The sequence below is a fragment of the Crocodylus porosus genome, unplaced genomic scaffold (genome assembly GCF_001723895.1).
Source record: "Crocodylus porosus isolate Cpor-Errol unplaced genomic scaffold, CroPor_comp1, whole genome shotgun sequence".
Lineage (NCBI taxonomy): Eukaryota > Metazoa > Chordata > Crocodylia > Crocodylidae > Crocodylus > Crocodylus porosus.
Genome location: NW_017728886.1, coordinates 223,016,484 through 223,039,259, shown reverse-complemented (window position 1 = coordinate 223,039,259; position 22,776 = coordinate 223,016,484). Strand labels below are relative to the sequence as shown.

Sequence of the window (22,776 nt, the reverse complement as noted above, 5' to 3'; positions counted from 1 at the left end):
TGTCCTGCAGGGGCCCCATGTTACCTGGAACCTTCTTTATACCCCCTATGTATTTAAAGATGGACTTCTTATTGTCCTTAATCTGGGACTCTTTAGAAAAGCTGGATGTGTACAAGTCTGTGGGGCTGGATGCAATGCATATGAGGATGCTGAGGGAATTGGCTGATACGATTGCAGAGCTGCTGGCCATTGTCTTTGAAAACTCATGGCAATTGAGGGAGGTCCTGGATGATTGGAAAAGGGGAAATATGGTGCCCAGCTTTAAAAGAGGGAAGAAGGAAGATCCAGGGAACTAAAGTCAGCTTCATCTCAGTCACTGGAAAAATCATGGAGCAGATCTTCAAGGAATCCATTCCTAAGCACTTGGAGGAGAAGATAGTGATTAGCAGGGATCCTAGTTTTCTCAGATTAAAAAAAAAAAAGCCCAGTGTTCGGATATAAAAAAGTAACCTAAGTCCACATTTTCCATGGTTAAAATGAAACACCACTATGTATCTATGTATCTATATAACACCACTATCCATATATCTATATAGATAGTGGTGTTTCATTTTAATCGTGGACAAATGTGGATATGGGGTTACTTTTTTCTATCTGTAAATTGGACCTTTTTTAAAATCAGAGAAAACCAGGATCTCTGGTGGTTAGCAACAGTCAGAATGGATTCACCAAGGGCAAGTGATGCCTAACCAAACTTATTGCCTTCTGTGATCAGATGAATGGCACTGTGGATGCAGGGAGAGAAGTGGATGTGATATACTGTGACTTTAGCAAGCCTTTTGATGCAGTCTCTCACAGCAGCCTTACTAGCAAGTTAAGGAAGTATGGGTTGGATGAATGGACTGTGAGGTGGATAAAAAGCTGGCTGGATCATCGGGCTCAATAGGTAGCAATCAATGGCTCGAGATCTAGTAGGCAGCTGGTGTGATAGGAATTGGAGCAAGATCAGTAACTTACACGGCAGGAACAATCAGGGAACACAGCTACCCTGGCTATGAGGCACACCCTTCCTGGAGACATGCTGGCAGCTCCATAGGGGTGCCAAAGCTCACTAGATGAGCTCCAGCTACAAGAAGCTGTTGTCCTGTCAACAGGGAACCTGATGAGCCCAGAAAGGGCCAGAGCCAGAAATAAAAAGCTAGCGGGAAGCGTGCTAAGGGAGAAGGAAAGGCCATGTGGAAGAACAGGGGGTTGCATTTACAGGCTGTCAGAGACAGTAGCAACAGAGGGAGCTGAAAGCCACAGAAGAGATGCTGGTTGCAGCTACCCAGCCCAGCCAGCTGTAGGGCTTGTGAAGACCATGACAGGACTGAGAGCCTGGAAGCAGCAGATGACAGCAGCAGCTCAGGGCTGATGGCCCCAGAGGCTATGAGCAAATAAACTATGCTCTTAAAGGAGGGTGTTTTTTTCTTCATTTTTTGCTGTGAACATTGACTGTGGAGCAGGGTCCCAGATGGGGGAAAGCCTTACCTAAGATGGCTTAAAGTTTTTTTTGGGCTATGCTAGGGGACCATAAACTGGATTTTGGGTTGGGCCTTAACCTGGCACGAGGCACCTTGAGGAGGTGACTCAGTGCGTGTAATTAGGTGGACGATGAAGACTGAGGTAAAGCTCAAGCTGAAGAGTGGGGAACCGTCAGACCGGGAAGGTGAAACCCAAAGCTGTGCACACCCTTCAAACAAGATAGGGTATTTGGAAGAAGGGAAACAACAACCCTTTTTTGGGGATAGATATATTGTCTGGTTTGTTTTCTTTTGGTGCTTACTAGTTTTTTGTTCCCTTCTCAAGATCCATAACCTAGAGAACAACAGCTCAATTTATCAAAGGGAGGCAAGGGAGCAAGGTGTACGGGAGGAAGGGAGCTGAAGAAGAACCCTGTCAGAAGACTATGATGAGATCTAATTGCAGCCACATAAAAATCAGGTACAGCCTCTTATCTCATAAGATTATACCAAAGTTGTGGTGGGACAAGAGTAGTGAGTGGCTATAAATTGTGGTTGTCCGGATGCTGAAGAACACCAGCACAGGTATGCTACATCATCTGTGACCAGCTGATATGAAATGGAGTGCCCCAGGAGTCAGTCCTGGGGCCAGTTTTGTTCAATATCTTCATTAACAATCTGGATGAGTTCCATGCTCAGCAAGTTTGCTGATGACACCAATCTGGAGGGGAATAATACATATGCAGGAGGGTTGGGCTAGGATTCAGAGTGACCTAGACAAATTGGAGGAATGGGACAAAAAAAGCAATCTCATGAGGTTCAACAAGGACAAGTGCAAAGTATTCTTAGGATGGAAGAATCCCATACTTAGGATGGAAGTCCTGTACTTAGGCTTGAGACCAACTGGCAAAGCAGCATCTCTGCAGAACAGGACCTGGGGGTTACAGTGGACAATAAGCTGGATACAAGTCAATAGTATGCTGTTGTTGCCAAGAAGACTAACAGCATACTGGATTAAATTATTCCCCTCTATTCTGCAGAGTTGAGGTGACATTTGAAGTACTGTCTCCAGTTTTGGGCATCCCTCTACAGAAAGGATGCAGACAAGTTGGAAAGAGTCCAGCAGAGGGCAATGAAAATTGTTAGGGGGCTGAGGCACATGATTTATGAAGAAAGGCTGAGGGAACTGGGCTTATTTAGTCTGCAGAAGAGAGGACTGAGGACAGATGTGATAGCAGCCTTTAACTACCTTAACCATGGGAGATTTATGGTGGATATTACAAAAAACTCTCTCACTAAAAGGTGGTGAAGAACTGGAATGGGTTACCCAGAGGTGGTGGAATCTTCATCCTTGGAGGATTTTAAGACCTGGCTCAACAAAGCCTTGGCTGGAACGATCTACCTGAAGATGGTTCTGATCTAAGCCAAGGGTTGGACCAGATGACCTCTTGAGATCCTTTCCAACCCCAATTTTCTATTATTCTATAATAGTCCTACAGAGAAATGTTATTATGTTGATAATGGATACAGATGTTAAAAAATACATATTGCCTGAATATTTTCATTAATAATTTGTGGGGAAAAAAGCAAACTGAACTACAACAATTATATTCATTATGAACTGCCACAAACAGACTAGAATTAAGGCCACAATATGTAGAATAATAGATATCTATAAGGAACATTGAGGGATGGTGTGTGTCCATAAATACATCCATAAACACAGTAATACTTTGTAGTTGCATAGCACATTCCATCTAAACTCTGAAAGTAGTCTTTAAACAACAAAACAAATAGAAATCTTGTGACTACCTTTGAATTTGTGTATGATGTACTCTAGCATGTATCCATGAGAAGGACCCTCTACTATTAATCAAAAAAACCACTTTCCCTCATTATTTCACATAATTGATTTGAAAGTATCATCTATGGGTGGATTCAGGATTCCAAACCAGGGCAGATTGTACCACCAGAGCAATAGCATGGGACTATTTCTAAGTTCCTCAAGTAAAAATCTTCCCTCTCTTTTTCTTCCCATCTATGCTCAGCTAAACTTTCCCTCCTTTCCCACCTCCCATTCTCTGGCAAGCTCTTCTCTACTGTTGCGGTATCCAGCTGCCCTGGTGGTGGAGCTCTAGAGAGCTGCTCCTCATCTGCTGCAGCTGGGCTGCACATGGAGCCAGGTTTACCTAGATTAGAGACAGCTGCAGCAGCAGACAAGTTCCCTTCACTTGTGCATTTTCCCCAAGCTGGCAGTGACCACCTGGGGAGAATGAACAAGGATGAGGCATCTGCCTGTAGCTGCTGCTGCCCCTGGCTGAGCTGGGTTGGAATGGGCAGGCGTAGCTATGGAGCCCCTCATGATCTCTGCCCCCAGGACAACCATGGACAGCATCAGTAATGGGCAAGGGATGGGGGGTGGAGAAGGGGAGGAGGCAAAGTATCACTGAACACAAAGCAGAAGAGAATGGGGGATTATTACTAGTTTTGGGGACTTAAAAAAAGAAGTCCCCAGCTTCTGCTCTCATGGTGTGGTCAACTGAAAGGGAGGTGCATCTGTCCCACTGCACCTCCTCTTGATCTGATCTGTAACCCTCCAACCAATTTTTCCCATCTTGACCCCTGTGACAAGACAAGTCAACAGATGGCTCCACAGGTGAGCTTATATTAAAAGCATATCTATTTAGCATGTCATGGCCTACTTCATTCAAAGTAATTTAATTTAATCCATTATACAGAATAACTAAAAGTTTTAAAGGTGGCAGAATCCGCTCAGGTGCAAAGTCTGCCAGGTACCACCAGCCAGGTATCATATACTGTATATGATCCTACACAGCTATTATGTAACTTAGGAATTCACATATTATATCCAGTGCTTGGCTTTGTGAAGAAAGTATATATAAACAATGAATATATGGAGCCAGCTTACTATCGCAAGGCACTAAGGTATGCCTGCTCCTTTAAGGGCAGAAACTGCCTAGAGAGGGGGCCCTAAGAGCCAGGCAGAAACCCCACAGGTGCAGGTTGCTGTGTCAGCAGGCTAATGAGGGAATTCGGTAGTACCTGACCCGTCAACTGACTGGAAGAAGGCAGGGCCCTGGGCACATATAAACCCCAGGGCTGGGACTGAAGGCAGTTAGTGCTCTGGCACCTGCCAGGGGAAGTAGAGTTCATGCAGAAAAGCCATGGAGATGCCTGGGTGCCTGTTCTGCTGCTGGTGAGACTAATGGACTCCAGGAGTAACTAAAGGATCTGTTTGCAGGCCCCAGGGCCATGTGCTGCTCTCTGCCTGGCCCCATATGCTAGGATTGGGCTTTGGCAGCAGGGGAGTGGTGTGCCTGCTCCCCTGCTGCCAAATTCTCACACCCAGGGGAGTGACAGAACCAGATGACCCAGCTCTAGTGGCTGGCCAGATTTAGCTTCAGGTCAGGGGTTGTACACCCCTGCTCTAAAACTGTGCATGTGTAAAAGAATAAAAATGAAAGAAGTTTGATAAAGAATTAAAATATTTTGTAATATGTACGGGCCATTTCATAATTACATGACACTTAGAGGAACCCTGCTGTAATCTATCAATTCTCTATCATGCTTCTCTGTCAATTGTTATTTAGCATTATTCACTGTAATAAACATTTGAAGCATTTCAGACTCAACTATAACACTCAAGGAAAAGCTGGTGGCAATATTAATATTTTAGGAAATTAAACAGGTTATCCTAGGCTCTAAAATACTTTAATATGCTTTTACTATTTCCTAATTATCATAATTTGTTTGTAATGATCGCATACCTACAAGCCCTCCACATGGATCTAGGGTCTAGAACAAAAGGTCAGTACCTGTCCCCAAAGAATTTATCACCATAACATAAGATAACAAGTAGAAGCAGATATATGAGGGAGCATTAGCAAAAAAAAGCACAAGGATATTGCTTAGCATACCAGCAGAACCATAGCTAGACTTGTAAATGTGTAAAAAAGTGACAATAGTTATTTTCGCCTCCTATTGCAATAACTCCTTTAAATTTGCAAAGCAAGCTTTCCTTGGTGATGCCTCTCACAGGGCGCATCTACACATTGCCCTACAACAAAGTAGTGACACTCTACATCACCGTATGGTGTGCTATGGTGATGTAGCATTCACATGTGTTTACACATGATCACCAGCTGTGTTGCTATAGCAACACGCTCCCTGGGTATAGCATGCTGCTATGGCAATGTAGTGGTGAATTCTACCCTTGTGCCACATGCACAGTGCAGTAACCACCCATAGTGCCGCGCTTTAGAACTTCCAAAGGGAAATATTAAAGCACAGCAATGTAGCAACATAGCCATATGGCGATGGATAGACACCCATATTCCAGTACCTTTGCTATTAGATTAGCTCAGTACAGGCATCTCTGTATCTATGGAAACTTTTTAATACAAAGTCTCTAATGTCGAATACAACTACATTTTGGAACTTTAAAGAGTTTCCTTGAAGTAGAATTTTCATTTGCCTGTCACATTAGAATATTGTACTAAAAAAACAAAAAAACAAAAAACAAAAATTAAAAAAAAATTCAGGTATATTCTTTTGTGAACCATAGTTTGGGGAAGGACTGATCCTGTATCTTCAAGATATTTGGATAAAATTTGTTTTTTTAAACAGACCCAATTATTTCCAACTTTTTATTTAAAAGATAAATTACATATTAAGTATGGGTTCATATCCTCATTAACAATCCCTGCTAAAATTTCTAAAGACCACTAAATGTGGGTCATAACCCCCAGGCGGGTCACAAGCAACTTAAAATGGGGTCGAAAGCTTCCCAGGGGGTACATGTAGCAGTGTGGGGAAGCAGCGTGCAGCAGCACCTCAGAGTGGTGGATGGTGGTGGCAGCTGCTGCATGCGAGCTCCCCATTCCCTGCTGCTGCCATCCAGAACTTGGGATCATGGTATCACAAAGTTTGAGAACCCCTGCCCTAACTGATTTATTATTACTGAATTCCATGAATAGAAAAGAACATCAGACACCAAAAGCCATCATGTTGCATTTTAAAGCATGTTAGAGGGGCTGACTTTCACAACGTAATGAACAGATTACTGTGGACAAAAATGTGGCATTTTCCATCTGTGACATGGGCTCCCAAACTGTGATCCATAAGATTATGGAAACTAGTCTGTGGATTATTTAAGGTCCTGTGCAACTTCAGAAACACTCAAGTTACACTATTCAGAACTTTGATAAAAGGTTGACTATGAGAAATGTCATGGATTGACACAGATCCTTCATTCCAAAATGTTTAGGAATGATTAATGTATATCAATTGATTTGAAAACTAATTTAGAGTTTGAGGCTGCCATAGAACAACCTTAGAGTTCAGACATGTGGAAATTCCATAAGACACCCCCAAATGCTAAGTGGTCAGTTACTCCTATGAACTGCTAGGCAACAAAGTCAGAGCAGATTGTTGTGGCTTCAGGACCAAGGACTTCAAGTCAGTGAATGGCCTGGATACTTTAAAGTGATTAAATCTGAGATTCTATTTTAAATTCTATTAAATGGAAAGTAAATTCTTACCAACCAAAAACAGTACGCAGTGCTCACTTTAAAAAATAAAACAAAGAATTTAATTGAAAGTCTCACCTTTCCAATTTACATTAAATCCACCACTGGCTTGGGAGCTAGCAACTAATAGACATTAGTCAATTTAATTTAAAATGTTGCCTTCTTACAGAACTGTGATTTCCCTTTCCACATATTTCTATATTAGTAGCTTGGTATAACACACTGTAGGGGTATTTTTTTTTTCTTTTTTTTCAGGAAAAAAAACTTTTTATAACTTTGCCAAGGAATTTATTCTCCAAATATAAAACATTACCCTCTTGCATGGTACAGGAGTAAAAGCATACACAAAATAAATCTTACCTACACAAACAAAGCCTTGCTTTCCTGTAAGCAGGTATTTGGCAAATGAATCACTATATTTGGAATGCAATCTTTGAAAAGGAGAGCAAAAAACTGTCCAATACTTAAAATTATGTCTTCCAGTAATGCAATCCTATTTTCTTTTAAATTGTGAACACACCAACTGAGAAGTTTAAATATAATTTTCACCCAGAGATTGTTAATAATGCTTGGAGACTCTCTCATCCACATTTCTAATTGGAATCTTACCCAAATCATAACTACCCAAACTCATAACAGCTGAAAAGCTCCTTAGAGATATAATCATGCAAAATGAATTTGCAACCTCTGATCAGTCCCTGTATCTTCATCAGAATTATGTACTAATTCTTACAGAAGTCTGACCACAGAGAACAATGACTGACCAGATAAGCACATCACCATTAAACTGTAATTTTGTTATAGGTCATGAACAAATCACATTTTGACTGGAGTGGGAGTCTTCCAATAAAAAAAACAAACAGGGTACTCTAAGTGGCATCAGTGATCCAATAAATGAACTTTTTCTCTCTAAATCAATAGTTCAAAGTTCTGGTAGAACACTATATGGCTGATAAAATATACTCTCTAAATGGCACCACTTTAATCCAGCTGGGGCCACAACGCTCAAGGAAGATTCACCTGCAGAACACAAGCAGTACATATATTGCTGTCCTCCTCCAATGGCATCTACCAAGTGAAGGTAGTGTTAAATTGAGGTGACTGTCAGCTGAAGTTTTCCTGTATGACATATTGATCCAATGCATGTCCCAGTCACCACTAGTCTTCTATAGATGCCTTCCACTTTTGAGGCTGTACTAAGTTTGACTACCACCAGAATTTCTAGTGTAGATGGACTTTCCACCTTTAAGTTCCACCTTTAAGTAGATGGACTTTAATTTGCTTACATTACATGTGGCTGGTGATCTCCCTCCTATGGCCTCCTGTCTCTGATGAAAGCAAGAGGCATGGGAGGGGATGGAAGGCTACTCTGAATGGTATTAAAAATCATGTAGATTATAATTTGTTCCAGGGATACAGTCACTGTGGGATGGGGAACCCTTCCCACGGTAGGATGGGGGATGTGGGTGACCCACCCCTACAAGGAAAGCCCTGAAACCAGGGCAAACTCACAAATTTCAGGCCAGGAAGCATGAGATGAGCTGCGCTGAGAAGAGATGACCGCGCGGTTTGTAAGCCACACCTACTTCTGGTTGGAGCTGGGTCGGGCGGCTGATGTCATTTCAGAATGGCCTCCCAGCCAGGATAACAGCTGGTACCAGGACAGACAGAGGGAAAGCAGAGGAAATGGCCCGCAAAGAAGGTGCGCTCCACACCGAGCGCAGGCAGTGCCAGTGTGCAACAGGAGAGCCAGCATCAGGGAAGGAAGAGAGGCCCCTGGCAGGAGGGAGGACCTAAAGCAGCATCGGGGGACAGCCTAAACCCCAGGCACAGGGCCTGTGAGGAATGAGGGGCTGCTAGCCTACTTCCCTTGTCTTCTTTTTCTCGTCGTCTTTTTTTTTTTTTTTTAAATGCCAGGATTCCTTTTTTCTTTGGGATTTTTGTTGTTGTCTCAGCCAGGGCATGGGCAATGCTCTGGGATACAGGAGCTGCCTCAGACCCATGGCAGGTGGCTGGCTGACCATGAAGAAACACCAAGAGGTCAGGGCAATCCAGCCGCCACAAGAGCACAGGGACAGGGAAGAGCCAGGTCATGGTTCAGGTGACGTGAAGAGCAAGGATTGATGTGAACAAAGGGCAAGCCACATGAAGACCAAGTGATTCGTCCTGGAGGCTGGTGTATGGAAGGGGTGTAGGGGAGGTGGAGCCCCATGGACACCCGTCAGGAGGCATAACCTATCTAGGAGAGTCCTTAACAGGGGAACCCACTACTGAAGATTCAATCAAAGTCATACCAGGAGAGTTTCTGGGTTTTCCCCAGGGTGACTGAGGACCCCTCCAGAGGTCACAAGAGCCCACACAGCACCCAACACCAGGCACACATACTAAGGTGGCACGTGAGCACATATTCGAGACGGGGGAGGCACATAGTCTAAAAATCTACAAAGTTGGGAGGTAAGCACATCTGGCCAGGCACTGTCTTGCTAACCTTGATCTTGTGCTCTGTAGAGTTTGCCTTCAAGTGCTTCTGGGTTTCATAGATTGTAAGGCTGGAAGGGACCTTGGAATATCATCAGGTCCAGCCCCCTGCACCAAGCAGGAAAGGTAACTGGGGACATCAGGGAACCCCAGGAAGGTCTCCTCTTGAAGATTTCCAGGGTAGGTGATTGCACCATCTCTGGAGGGAGCTTATTCCACTTTGGGCACCCTGACTGTGAATAAGTTTTTCCTAATGTTGAGCCTGAACCAATCTTCCAGGATTTTGTGGCCATTACTCCTAGTTTACCTCTCAGGTGCCCTGGTGAACAGTTGCTCACTGAGCCCTTGATGTACTCCCCTAGTTTAGCAATAAGCTGCTACCACGTTCCCTCTCAGCCTTTTCTTCAGGCTGAAGAGTCCCAGATCCCTCAGCCTTTCCTTGTATGGCTTGCCATGTAAGACTCTGATCATATGGGTGGCTCTTTTTGGGCTTTCTCAAGCTTGTCCATGTCTTTTTTAAAGTGTGGTGCCCAGAACTGGATGCAGTACTCCAGCTGTGGTCTCACCAGGACTGAGTATAATGGAAGAATCTCGTTCTTGGGTTTTGCTGGATATGCATCAATTGATGCATGCCAGAGTATTATTTGCTCTGTTGGCTGCAGCATCACACTGCCAGCTCATATTCATACTGTGGTCTATTATTACCCCCACGTCCCTTTCATTCATGGTGTTAGTCAGTTTGGTGCCACCAAGCCTGTAGGTGTGTTGGGAGTTGCTTGTCCCCAGGTACAGCACTTTACATTTCTCAATGTTAAACTTAATCAGAATCTGAACTGCCCAACTTGCTAGTCTGTCTATGTCTGCCTGTATCTGTAGCCTATCTTCAAGCATGACCACACTTCCCCGTAACTTGGTGTTGTCTGTGAAGTTGGCCAGTGAGCTCTTCACCCCCACATCCAAATAATTAATAAGGATTTTGAAAAGTATTGGACAAAGCACCAACCTCTGTGGGACACTGCTGTCCACTTCTCATCAGGAAGACACAGATCCATTCACTATGGCTCTCTGGGTTCTATCCTGCATCCAGTTTCTCAGCCATCTGACTGTCTTGGAGTTAAGCCCACAATCATCCACTTTTCTCATGAGGACATCATGGGTTACCAGACCAAAGGCCTTTTGGAAGTCAAGGTATACATTGTCAGCCTGTTCCCTCATGTCCAGGTGGCGAGTTACCTGGTCATAGAAGGAGATGAGGTTGGTAAGCCAAGGCCTGCCTGTGATGAAACTATGCTGGCTATCATTCAGAATATTACCTTCTGCAAGCTTATCGCAGATAGACTCCTTGATGAACTTTTGTAGGATTTTCCCTAGGATGGAAGTTAGGCTGATTGGCTTATAGTTACCTGGATCCTCCCTCCTGCCCTTCTTGTGGACGGGCACCACACTGACCCCCTTTCAGTCTTCATTGACTTCTCCAGAGTACCACAAGTTGTATAAGAGTTTTGCCAGGGGTTTTGCAGTGACTTTGGCCAGTTCCTTCAGCACTCTCAGATGAAGATCATCCAGTCCCGCTAACTTGTATATGTCTAATTGTTTTTAATGGTCATACAGCAGTTCTACGGCAATAGTAGGAAGATGATTATTCTTACCGTGCTCATCCTGTACTGTACCTGGCATTGTTTTCTCCTTGGTCCAGTGAAAGACTGAGGTGAAGTAGTCATTCAGGAGTTTTCTCTTGGGTGCCAGTAACCAGCTCTCCTGAGTTGTTGAGCAATGGACCCACACTCCCATTTGTTTTCCTCCTGCTCCCTATGTACCTCAGGAAAGACTTCTTGTTGTCCTTGATTCTTGTTTCTATTCTAAGTTTGGTTGCCACTTTAGCCTGTCTTATCTGTTCCCTACAAATGCAGGCCATCGTGGAATAGTCCTCCTTGGAGCCTGCCCCAAGCTTCCATTGTTTATAAGCCTCTTTCTTCTTTCTTAAGAGCACCATGATTTCCCTGTTTAGCCAAGAGGGCTTCCTAGCCCTTCTGCTAGGGCTGATTGATACAACTGCATACAGTGGAGATGCTCTTCTTCCTTCTACTTCTCCCTGCTCTCTGTTCTTCTCACTTTTGCTCTCTTCTCTGTTGTACATACACAGAAAGAGCAAACAGCACTAATTCCCCAAATCAAATGTCAAATCTAGATGGGCTGTCTCGCTGAACTCACTCAATAATTCTTATTCATATAAAACAATTTCATTTCACTTTTAATTTCCAATATAGTTTTCTCGTCTTTTAAGGACTTTTGATAAAATGTCAGTTCACAGTAGCTATGTGTTTGTCCATGTGTCTTCCCCTTCTTTTACCTCACCATACACAGTGCACGCACACACAAATTTCACTAGCTATAAATTGTGAGCAATAAAGAAGTAATAAAGATGAATGTAGAATCCTCTTTCTACTGCACCTTTCATTTTTCCAAGACACTGGTCTGCTGATGGACTGACTTAGTAAGAGATTTTATTTAAAACCATAAATAATGTGTATTCACTGATCTAAATGAAATGAATATTGTACAGATAGTGCTACAAGTAAAATATAATGAAGAATAATGTTAGTTGAACAAAAGCAGTCTTGAAATATATATCACCATAAAGAGAATTATTTAAAGTCCTCACCATAATTGACATTGAAAAACAAATGCCCTTAAGAGTTGAGTTTACGCAAATCAAATCTTTGGATCATCGTTAACAGCATCTCTTGATAATCATTCAGAGGTTCCATGATGCACAGAAATTTTACTTGGTCTTGGAGAGAACAAAAATATCAATTAATATTACCCATTTATTTTTGTTTATCTCTAGCAAGCATGTCAGAGTGATGTAAACTAAATCCTTGTGATCATCAAGTGAGTGGGAAGACTATGAACTGTAAGTCAGTGGTCACCAACCAGTGGATTTTGATCCACCAGTAGATCTCAGAGTCTCTTGGAGTCGATCTGAGGCTGGGGTGGGGGGTCAAGTGCCCATGTGTATGCATGAGCCCCAGCCCAAGAGTTCACCCCATGGGGGAGGGGAGGGGAAGGGGCTAGATCGAGGCCCCCATGGTGAGGAACAGTGCTGCAGAGGCAGAAGCAGGGGTAAGTTGAGTGGGGCCCTGGCCAGGTGGGAGTTACTTGCTGGGGAGGCATTCCCCCAAATATTTTTTTCCCCCTGCCTCTATCTTCCCTCCCCCTTCCCTCCCTGCAAACTTACCTGCTGGCTGGGGGCAGGGGGTGGCAGCAACACATGATAGATCTTGGGTTGCTTTTAAATGCCAAATGTGATCTCCTACTTAAAAAGGTTGGAGACCACTGCTGTAAATGGTAGTGGAAAAGGCTACAATGGCATAATACCCACTTAGAGATCTAGCAATCTTTTGAAATTCAGTAATCTTCCTTGTTAACAACTTTTCCTCTTATTTTCAGCATATTGTTGAAGGAAAGTACTGCAACTATATTAAGTCTTTTAAGCCCACAAAGAAAATAGCTTCTTTGAGCAAATGGTGAGACATGGAGAAATTCAATGCTGAAGAGGCATAAGTGCCTCTTTAAATGGTCTTCTGATACCAAACTGTCCAATTTTGAAACTAAATAAGGACATACTGGCATTTCCTCACATCTTTTTTTTACTTTATTTCCTATTTTATCATTCTGCAGGCCCTGATGCTTTTCATGTCCGATTAAGTGGCTTTCTGTGCTTACTGATCTGAACAATGGGTTGAGAAGCTCTAAAGGCATTGAGCAGGGCCATGTGTTATGCTCGCTGGAAGTCATGCCAGCTAGGAAAGGGAAACAGTGCTCCCAGCCTCAGTCTTTTAACATCCCTTTTCTCAGTATTTATCTAAGATTCACAAAATAGTCACAAAAAACAAAGGCAAGTCAACTGAAAAATGGAGGACAATAATCCCCAAGGCTTTCCTATTTCCATAAGCTAGGAAAGAGAGGACACACCTTTTTCTTGGATCCCATTTCTCCTTCCTTTCATACTTTTCCCTAGGCAGCCTATTACAAGCCAGGACTTGTTCAACACTTCATAGATCTTAATGACCTTGTCACATACATCTTAAAGTGTGATCTTCTAAGATATACTGTTAATAATGGAAATCCCATGCATTTTCTAGTTTTAGGCCATCTCCCACAGCACTAGAATGGACTGTGATCATGCCAAGCATGAACTCAAGACCCCACATTCCTAACTTTTAAATCAGTTTTTCCGTACCCCAGTGAAAAGACTTCATGTATGACAAAGGGATTTTCCCAAGATAATGGCTGAAAATGTATTTTCAAGATACTTATCCATGTTCATACAACATGTGGACATTTGGGGATGTCCCATATTAGCTCTGCTGGTAAGGGATCAAGTTTTAAAATATTAATGCTAGATTTATCAGAATTAGCCTACTAAAACCTACAATCTCCTATTCCATCTCCAACTAGAAACAAACAAAAAGGTAAAATAAAGTGTGTGAAGTTTATCTTATGCAGGCATCAGTTTAGGACACTGGAGCTTTGTAAACAATAGCCCCAACACACACAATTCTAATAAATTGTACAGCATAGATACTAACACTATCACAGTTACTAGACTCTACCTTTTGTCTTATGCCTGGGAAATTCATATTTCCAGTTAAAATGTATATTTTTTCCAAAACCTTGTTTGTTTATTTTTTAATATGAAAATTAGTGTCAGTCATGTCCTTCTATGCAGTCAATAGCTAGTGAACTATCATGTGCAGGTTAGGAGGCTGAAATAAATTTCTTTCAGACTTTGATTTCATCTAGGACAATGATCAAACTCTTTAGGCCCCTGACAAATGTTAAAGTAAAGGCATGATGGGATTCGATGTGAGATCCCAACAATCACACTTTCCAACATGCCACCAATGCATTGCAGGAAGTATGATTGTAGGATTTCACATCAGGTCCTATTATACCATATTATCACTATGCCAGTAACAAGTTTGCCTCCCTGTACTTCTCTGGTTAGAAACTGATATGGATCAGAACCAAGGGAGTGCATCATGCTCTCCCATGACTGGGTGCCCTGATCAGATGCTTGGAGCTCCCAGGCAGGGGAGTACATGGTACACTTCCTGTCTGGGGATCCCAATCAGCTGAGGGGTACTGCTTGCCTTTAGTGCACACAGACATCTTGAAAAACTCCTGTGTGATCCAGAGGATGGGCACTGGCCAAACATTCAATTAAAGGCATGATAGGGACCAGCTAGAAAGTTATCACACATTTTGTGTAATAAACGTGTGGCACATTCATCATTTAATCACACCATCATTTGATTGAATATGGCCAGGTCACCACTTAAGTTATGATTAACCAGTTAATCACTACTTAAGTGTAACATTCATGAGGGGCTTTTGTTTAGAGAAAAAGAAAATGTATTTTCCCAGTATTCTTTTCTATAAAAGACTGAATGCATCAAATTTATAGATTGTGAGTCAAGATGTCAGTCAAAATTTCAAAATTCTTAATAGCAAAAGAGCTAGTAAAAATCTGAGTATTTGTTAAAATTTTAACATTTATGAAAAAATATCCCTTATGTTCTTGACTTATTAATGACAAGATGGATTTTTGCTAATTATTCTTTCTTCATATTTAAACAGTTCAACAGGTCTCACTGTTGAGTTGATAATAAAATGCTAACATTACTATATGTAACATCCTATTTTCCCTGTTCCATAGCTGATGACTTGTACACCCTGGATTCTTTGTAGGACTAGGCTCCATGGCCCTTGTTAAGATGTGGGGTTGAAAACTAGCCAGGAGTATAGCAGCAACAAATAGCTGTACTGAGGTGCTCCAGGTGCTTGTTGTGGTTTTTATGCCAAAGGGCATCTCTTCTCCAATCAGCTGTGTGGCCCCGCTACTGTTACTGATCAAAAGGTGCCACTTTGGTTAAGTAAAAGTTTCAGCAAGAATCTGAGCAGCTCATAGGTGACACTTAGTGGTGGCACATGCTTCCTCTGAGATTGACCACCACTGATGCCGGTGTCTGTGGGTGGTCTCTGCTTGCCACCCTCCCCCCCCCCCACCAACACTGCCACCAAAGTCTGCGGGCAGTCCCCGCCACCTACAAATGGTGGTCCCTACCACCTACAATTCCCCTGAGTCTCAGGAGGCACAAGTCATTCATGGAGCAGTTCATCCTTAATTCAGTAGTTTGCTGCAAATTAAGCAAGCTGTGAACCATCCAGAAATGAAAAATCTGGAATGTATCAAAAACAGAAGATAAATGAAAGCTTAGAAACTCTCTCAGGAGTGATTTAACCCTGTTGTTGCCAGGTTATTTTTCTCTTAGAATGGCCATTTTTACCCTGCAAGCAAAACATTTGTAGACTCATAGTTTATCCTGGGAGAGCAGGAACTCTCCCAGGAAAAACTGAATGTCTGTACCAGGCCTAAGCTTGAGGCATTCTATCTACATTTCACTGAATACCAGTGGCCCCCAGTGCTGTTGCTGTTTTAATCCTTGGGGTTGGGGCACAAGGAACAATACCTGTTCCAGATTTCTCTTCCTCAATCTCATGTCCCACAACCCATGCAAACTGCAAGAAGGGGGAGGGCAGGTACACAATCTACTATTCCAGCTTTGGGCAACTAACAGATTCACTATCCTAGGGAAATCTCGTGGCTGACAGTGCTAGCTTTTGGATTGCTTTGTTCAGGCAGCATGGCTTCAATCGAGAAAGAGTCTGTTTGAGTAACATCTGTGTATACATTCATTCTTCTACTATATTAATTGGTAGTGGCAAAACTCAGCATGTAAAAAGAAAAAAAGAAAATAAATGAAAGACTAGGCAGCTGGCTTGTTACAGCTACAGAAGCTCAAACCTCTGCCAGGGGTCCAGTTAGCAGGTGAAAGAAACTAACCCTGTCACTTCAAACAAAGTTTAAAAGGTCAAGATGATGCCTAGACATCCTGCCTTATAGGCACCAAGTTCTTTTTGTTTAAGCAGTAAAGGAGAAGAGTTGCTGGATCCAACCAGTAGGGAACTATTTATTAAATGGGTCAGAGAACACATATTTCAACCAAGACTGTTCACTATAAAGGGCAGAGTTTTGTTCTGTAATAAACACAAGCTTTATGTTCACAGAAACAACACTGTCAGGGTTGCCCTTTAGAACACTGATACGGCATAGATAAACATTGGGTAACAGGACACTACAGCTTACTGCAGGTGTAAGCCACAGACATCATGTTATTGGATGCAGTGAAAACAAAACAACAAGAATAAAGTTTGATAAACTCATAATGCCAAATATTTTTCACAGTAATACAGTACCTACAAACACAATCTGCTCTGCTGCCCATAAGGAAAAAACATTTTGATCATCTAAATATTTTCCTTCTAGTCCCAACTGATTTGTCAGCAACAGTGTTAATGTGCTAGGAATAGTAATGCAAAGATTTTGAGAGCGCTTTTAGTCCTCCTTGGATATTCCAAGCATCTCAGTTGCTGTCCCTGAACAAGAAAATCACATAATTACTTCTGCAAAGAGGCTAGCCATAATCCAATGTTTAGTCCAACCTCCTCTTTCTTTGGAATGTAAATGCTGAAATACTAAAACTGTATGGAAAACGAACAAAATATTCATATATCTTTCAGCAAAAACTGTCTCATGCTTGCAACATCTCAGCCTTTTAATGGGCTGTTTAAAATAATACATTGCAAATATGAGGACATAGAATGCCAACTTTTTTACCCAGGTATTCATTTACGTAAGTCACCCCAAGGTCTCTAGTCTGAAATTGTTTGGTCTCTTATCATACTGTCTAGTTCCCCAGGATCAGTTTTTACTCCTCCTCCTCAATTCTGAGCTTGAGGAGACTCAAATAGGGTACAGCAAGACACCTTTCCAGGACAGATTAAAGATAGAGGATGGAAGAACTTGCACAAAGGGAAAAAAAAGGAACATTAAAAGAGTAAGCTTGCAATGGTGAGGGATAAATTTGTTTCACATATGTTTTCCATGATTCAACAACATTTCTCAGAAGGTAAAGCTGAGGCACAGTATAACAAGTCTCTCAGTGGGGGTTGAAAAAAAGGACCTATGAGGAAGAGAAGAAGAATTCTTTCCAATTTACATTTTGTGTTTGTGTAAGGGTGTTTGATTTGGTATTCTCCTTACTCATTCAAAAGATGCAGGTAAATGGAAAAATGAAGAGTAAAATGAAGGTCATAATTCAAACCAACACAAAGGTACAGGTATGACTGTCTAACATGTAACTAGAAATTCTACATTTTCATCTAACTGAGGAATACATTGAGAAGTCCTTCTAAGAAGGGGACCAGTCATGCATTAGCAGTGATGTACAAGGGGTACAAAAGACAGCAAAAAAATGTATATATAAGAACAAATCTTTGAGGGAGCTCAGATAAATATCTATCTATCTGTCTATCTAACCTCCATCAAGGATTTGTTCTTTTTTATATATATATACATATTTATCTGAGCTCCTTAAGGATTTGTTCTTTTAAAAGAAGCCCTAAATTCATAATTAGCAAGAACTAGCTTAATGCATTAGTAGTTCCACTGAAGCCCTGACCTGAAATGGAAGGGCCCCTGAGAAAAAAAATGATGCAAGACCCATACCCTACAACATGGCTTCAAAGATTACAAAATACTATGTGTATTTAAGAATAGCCTGGCACTGTGGGCAGGGAAGAACCTTGCTGAGCAGCCTCAAGAAGTATTAACACACGCACTTATAGGGGTGCATGGGGCAGTGAATTGTCCTACAATATGGACGAGATATTAATATTGAATTTGGTTCAATGTGTTCCATTTTATTTTGAACAAAAAGTGGATGCCAGTTGGAACAGATGGGGAAGAAAAGAGTGAAATGACTTGGATTATTTTGTAGAAATCTTGAGTGGATAGTACAATATATTCTCAGTTTTTCAAACTTCAGTTATACAAGTGGTAAAACTGGTTACTGCCATTTTGCTTTGATGCCATTAGGCAAGCTGTGGTAACTAGAAACAATAAGCAAACTGGTACTCAACTAAAGTTGTAGTACAAATATAGTATACACAAGAAAGTTTCACGTCCGATATTGCAAGAGAATCAATGGGTCTCAACCTTGTTAGACTCAAGGCTCCCTTCATTAGATTGAAGGCACTGTTCCATAACTTTTGTGAATTTGGCAGCACCTCATTTCATAAACTAATGTATGTATTATAGTTTTTACTTTCTTGAAGGGACAGATTCTGAAGGTAGTGAAACAGTGAGGCAAGGAGAGCCTGAGTACACCCTTAGTTTCATAGTTGGTAGGGTCAGAAGGGACCAGAGCAGATCATCAAGTCTGACCTGCTGCCATAGGCAAGAATGTTGGGTCAAACGACCCTGGCTAGGTGATTATCTAGCCACCTTTTGAAGACCCTCAGGGTAGGAGCAAGCACCACTTCCTTTGGAAGTTTGTTCCAGATCCTAGCCATCCTGACTGTGAAGTGGTGCCTCCTCATATCTAGCCTGAATCTACTCTCGGTCAACTTATGGCCGTTATTCCTTGTTACTCCTGGTAGTGCTCAGGGGAACAGGGACTCTCCCATAGCCTGCTGGTTCCCCTTGGCCAGTTTGTAGATGGCCACCAGATCCCCTCTCAGCCTTCTCTTGTGGGGGCTGAACAGGTTCAGGTCCCGTAGCCTCTGCTCATAGGGCCTGCCCTGCTGCCCCCGATCATGCGAGTGGCCTCCTCTGGACCTGCTCCATGTTGCCTACATCCCTCCTGAAGTGTGGTATCCAGAACTGGATGCAGTACTCCAGCTGCAGCCTGACCAGTGCCACATAGAGGGGGAGGATCACCTCCTTGGACCTGCTCATGATGCATCTGTGGATGCATGACAAGATGCGGTTAGCCTTATTGTTGCACAGATGATGGTCTGTCACTTTTCCATTTAAAGGGCTACCTGGACTTTGTTTTCCCATGCCACTGAAGTTTGAGAGATGTATTACAGTATTAGCTGTGTGGGGCCACACTGTGTTAGATGTTTTGCTAATGTAACAGATAGTCTTTGCGCTGCATAATTTACAAAGTTTGTTCATCCCCTTACACCCCTGAAGCACCCCTCAAAGCATCTCCTGGCATCCCAGAGTGTATAACCCTGGTTGAGAATCACTGATAAACCAACTGGACGAGACATGATTTTTACCTTTTGGCTCTCTCCCTCAAGAGACCTTTCATTTCAGTTTTAGTGCCCTCTTTCCCTCCCCACCCCACCCCGTCTCATCTCCTCCACAGCCCTCCCCTTCATAGTGTCCACTCTCCCTTAACTTTTTATGTAGCTTATCCTGTCCTAAACTCATCCTCCCAATACAATTCTCAAATTACCAAATATACATCCAATTACCAATTAGCTGCCATGCTTGCACTCTCTAGGCATAACTGATGCTTCATATTAGGACTTGTTTCCAAATAAATAAGTCTGTTCCTGAAGAGCAATGAGCTTCTCAAACCCCACTGACCCCCTGAAATTCAGAATCACAACACTGAGTCCAAAGTTGCATGTAGAATAGTAAATATGAATAGGATCAATTTGTGCATATGAACATGCAATAGCAGCAAATACAGAAAAATGTTTCTGTAAGTAATGTGCAAAAAGTAGTGTTTTCACCCTGCATGGGCCAAACGAAGAAATTAGGTAATGAATCTCCCTTAAAGGCACCCCCTCTAATGCTGTTTTCTGAAAACACCAGCCAGTTCTTGGGAACAGCTGGTGGAGACATCATCAAGTGACTTTGCTGCCTCATTTCCAGGTTTAGCCTGTGCAGAGAAGGTCATGAGGCACATTTCTCAGTGGGACTCTCAGGAACATCATTAGTGCAATATAGACATGACCAAGGGTCCAATGCTGCCAACACATGTGAATAACCTTTTTTCTAGCCCCAAGTCAGGCAATAGAAATACTCACTGGAGTAAAAGTTATTCATAGGATCAGGATCAGGTCCCAGATCTGATAAACAACTGCAATAGAAGCAGAAGATAAAGATTTCCTACCTTTATATAGTGTAGGTTTGAATAAAATTCCATAAAAATAGATAATTTAACATTAAAACTATGATAGAAAATTGAAAGAATTGCTGTTTTTTCCATAGGCTATCAAAAAAGCAATTTAAAATTGAATAAAAAAGGGAGATATTATCTGAACTGTAGGTGTTGTGAAAACTGTGCAGTGAAAATTAAAATACTAGTTTGTGCTGCAGCCATAAATTACTAAACTAATTATCTAGTAGCAGGCATAACTGAATCATTCAAAGGGGTAATTAGCAATCAGACATAATGAGTACTGCTACTATTTCTTGTCATACTGTATTTAGCTTCCGTGCAGCCTAGAGGAACTGAATTATTTTCTATCCTTCTCGGAGGGCATTACTGCTATATTGAGTGCATCAGCCCATATTATTACTCCCAGTAGTTTAATTCTTCACTGGACTGCACACTTCTGATTTCTACTGTCAAAGTTGCTGCAGCTCTCCTGGGCCCTTTTAAGCAGATATCTTCTTAGCAATCTTCTTTCAGTGTAAATATAAACTGCAACATAATCAAATTGCATAGCCCTTTTATTAGTTTTATTGTATTTCTATCCATTAACATATGCTGCATGTTACAGGCAGTTTGTGTTTTCCATAGCACTTTGATATTGTATACACTGTAAAACTGAGTGCATGCTATCTTTTTCTCACCACTGCCATTAGATACAGAGGAATTACATTATTGTAGTTCAGCTTTCAATTAGCAATGTGCAAAACTGAAAAGGTTTGCTGCTCAGGTGTATTTCAGATTAAAATCCAACATCAGTGCACACAAGCTATTAACAGGACCAAAGGGAACAAGTGAGTCTTATGCACCTTTGGAAAATCTGACTTCCAAGTTCTGGGTTCTTCCATTTTTACAAGTCACCATTGGCTTCTATAGCCTTGTATTAGAAACCTATTTATTGTTATCCATATATGTGGCTACAGTTTCAGATTACTGATGACTATGGTATTTGCCATTCTGCCTGATCTCTCTTTCTAACCATAGTTGAATAAAAATGTTCTTAAAAGGCTGGATACTCTGAATTTGTCTCTATGTTTTCTGATAAAAACAAAAGGATAATAAAATTGTAATGATTTGGGGCACTAACTAATCACCTATAAAAAGATCAGGAAGCCTTCAGATGGATGCAGAATGTATTATACTAGGTGCATCTACAAATGCAATTACAGTGTGTGAAAAAGCCACGGAGCTTATCACTCTTGAGTATTTTTGTCTCTTGGGTGCACTGTTCAAACGACATGCCTGGGAGCAATAAACTGCAGAGCGATAAGCTCCACGGTTTAGTCATGCACAACAAATTGAACTGGGGTGAAGCAGCTGTGGCTGGCAAGTGGCCTGGAGGTTAGCCTGCTAGTTCAGGGCTGCTCCCCCAGGCACCATGTGCTGCAGAGGGGCTGGCTGGGGCACAAGCATGCTTCAGTGTAAGGCTAGCCAGAAGGAAGCACCTGCACTGAAGCACACTTGCACCCTAGCCAGCCAGTGTCTACATGTGTTATGCTGTGGAGGATTTTACTCTGCAGCAGGCTGGTACTTATATTTACACATACTGTCTTGCTGTGTTACTACCTAGGTAATTAGTCAACTCCACAGTTAAAGACTCATGTAGACCTGCCCATAAGGGAACAATGTGGTGATATTGCATTAAAAAAATAAATCTTATCTTGTCCCATAATTAAGAGTCAAATTAGCATTTTCTTTCATTGTTAACTATTTAGGGAAAATTTTACCTCATCTTCAGTGGCTGCAGAGAGCCCAGAATGTTTATTTTTATGATCAAGGTTTTTAAGAAGTGGCACAACCCTCTTTTCTTTTTAAAAGGAGAGGGAGTGAACTAAGGCCAAACTACTGAGGTAGAGTCATAACTTAAAGCAACTGACTAGATACACCAGAAAAATGCACTGGGTGGGTGTGGAAAGCAGGAAGAGGTGTGATACTGTGCAAGTAAGTGGCCTGGGATATGCTGGTTGCATGCTTATTAGAAAAGAAGTTTGCAAGGAAGTTGGAAAAAAGGAGTGACAAGGAAGCAAGACAGACTGGTAAAGGTCAATAAGTCTACTGACCATTTCCTCCCCTCCACCCACCCCATCCCAGCTTTCAGGTAATATTCTACTCTCACTTGACATACTGGTGCATAAGCCAGTGACAACTAATGTTAAGGACAGAGTCAAATTTGCTCTCATTATGTAAGGAACTATTAACATTCACCTTATTGATAAAACACAAGGC

General features: G+C 42.0%; 1 protein-coding gene across 4 annotated transcripts in view; it reads right to left on the bottom strand.

The window, feature by feature from the left end:
- Positions 1-22,776, bottom strand: part of RALYL (RALY RNA binding protein-like) — a 678,566-nt gene that overhangs the window by 411,205 nt on the left and 244,585 nt on the right. The window contains exon 1 of one of the 4 annotated variants that reach the window (XM_019549840.1): positions 12,132-12,272. The exons of the other annotated variants lie outside the window; for them this stretch is intronic. The gene's annotated coding sequence lies outside the window, so the exon portion shown is untranslated. Of the gene's footprint in view, positions 1-12,131; positions 12,273-22,776 lie in introns of those variants that run through there. 4 annotated transcript variants of the gene reach the window in all.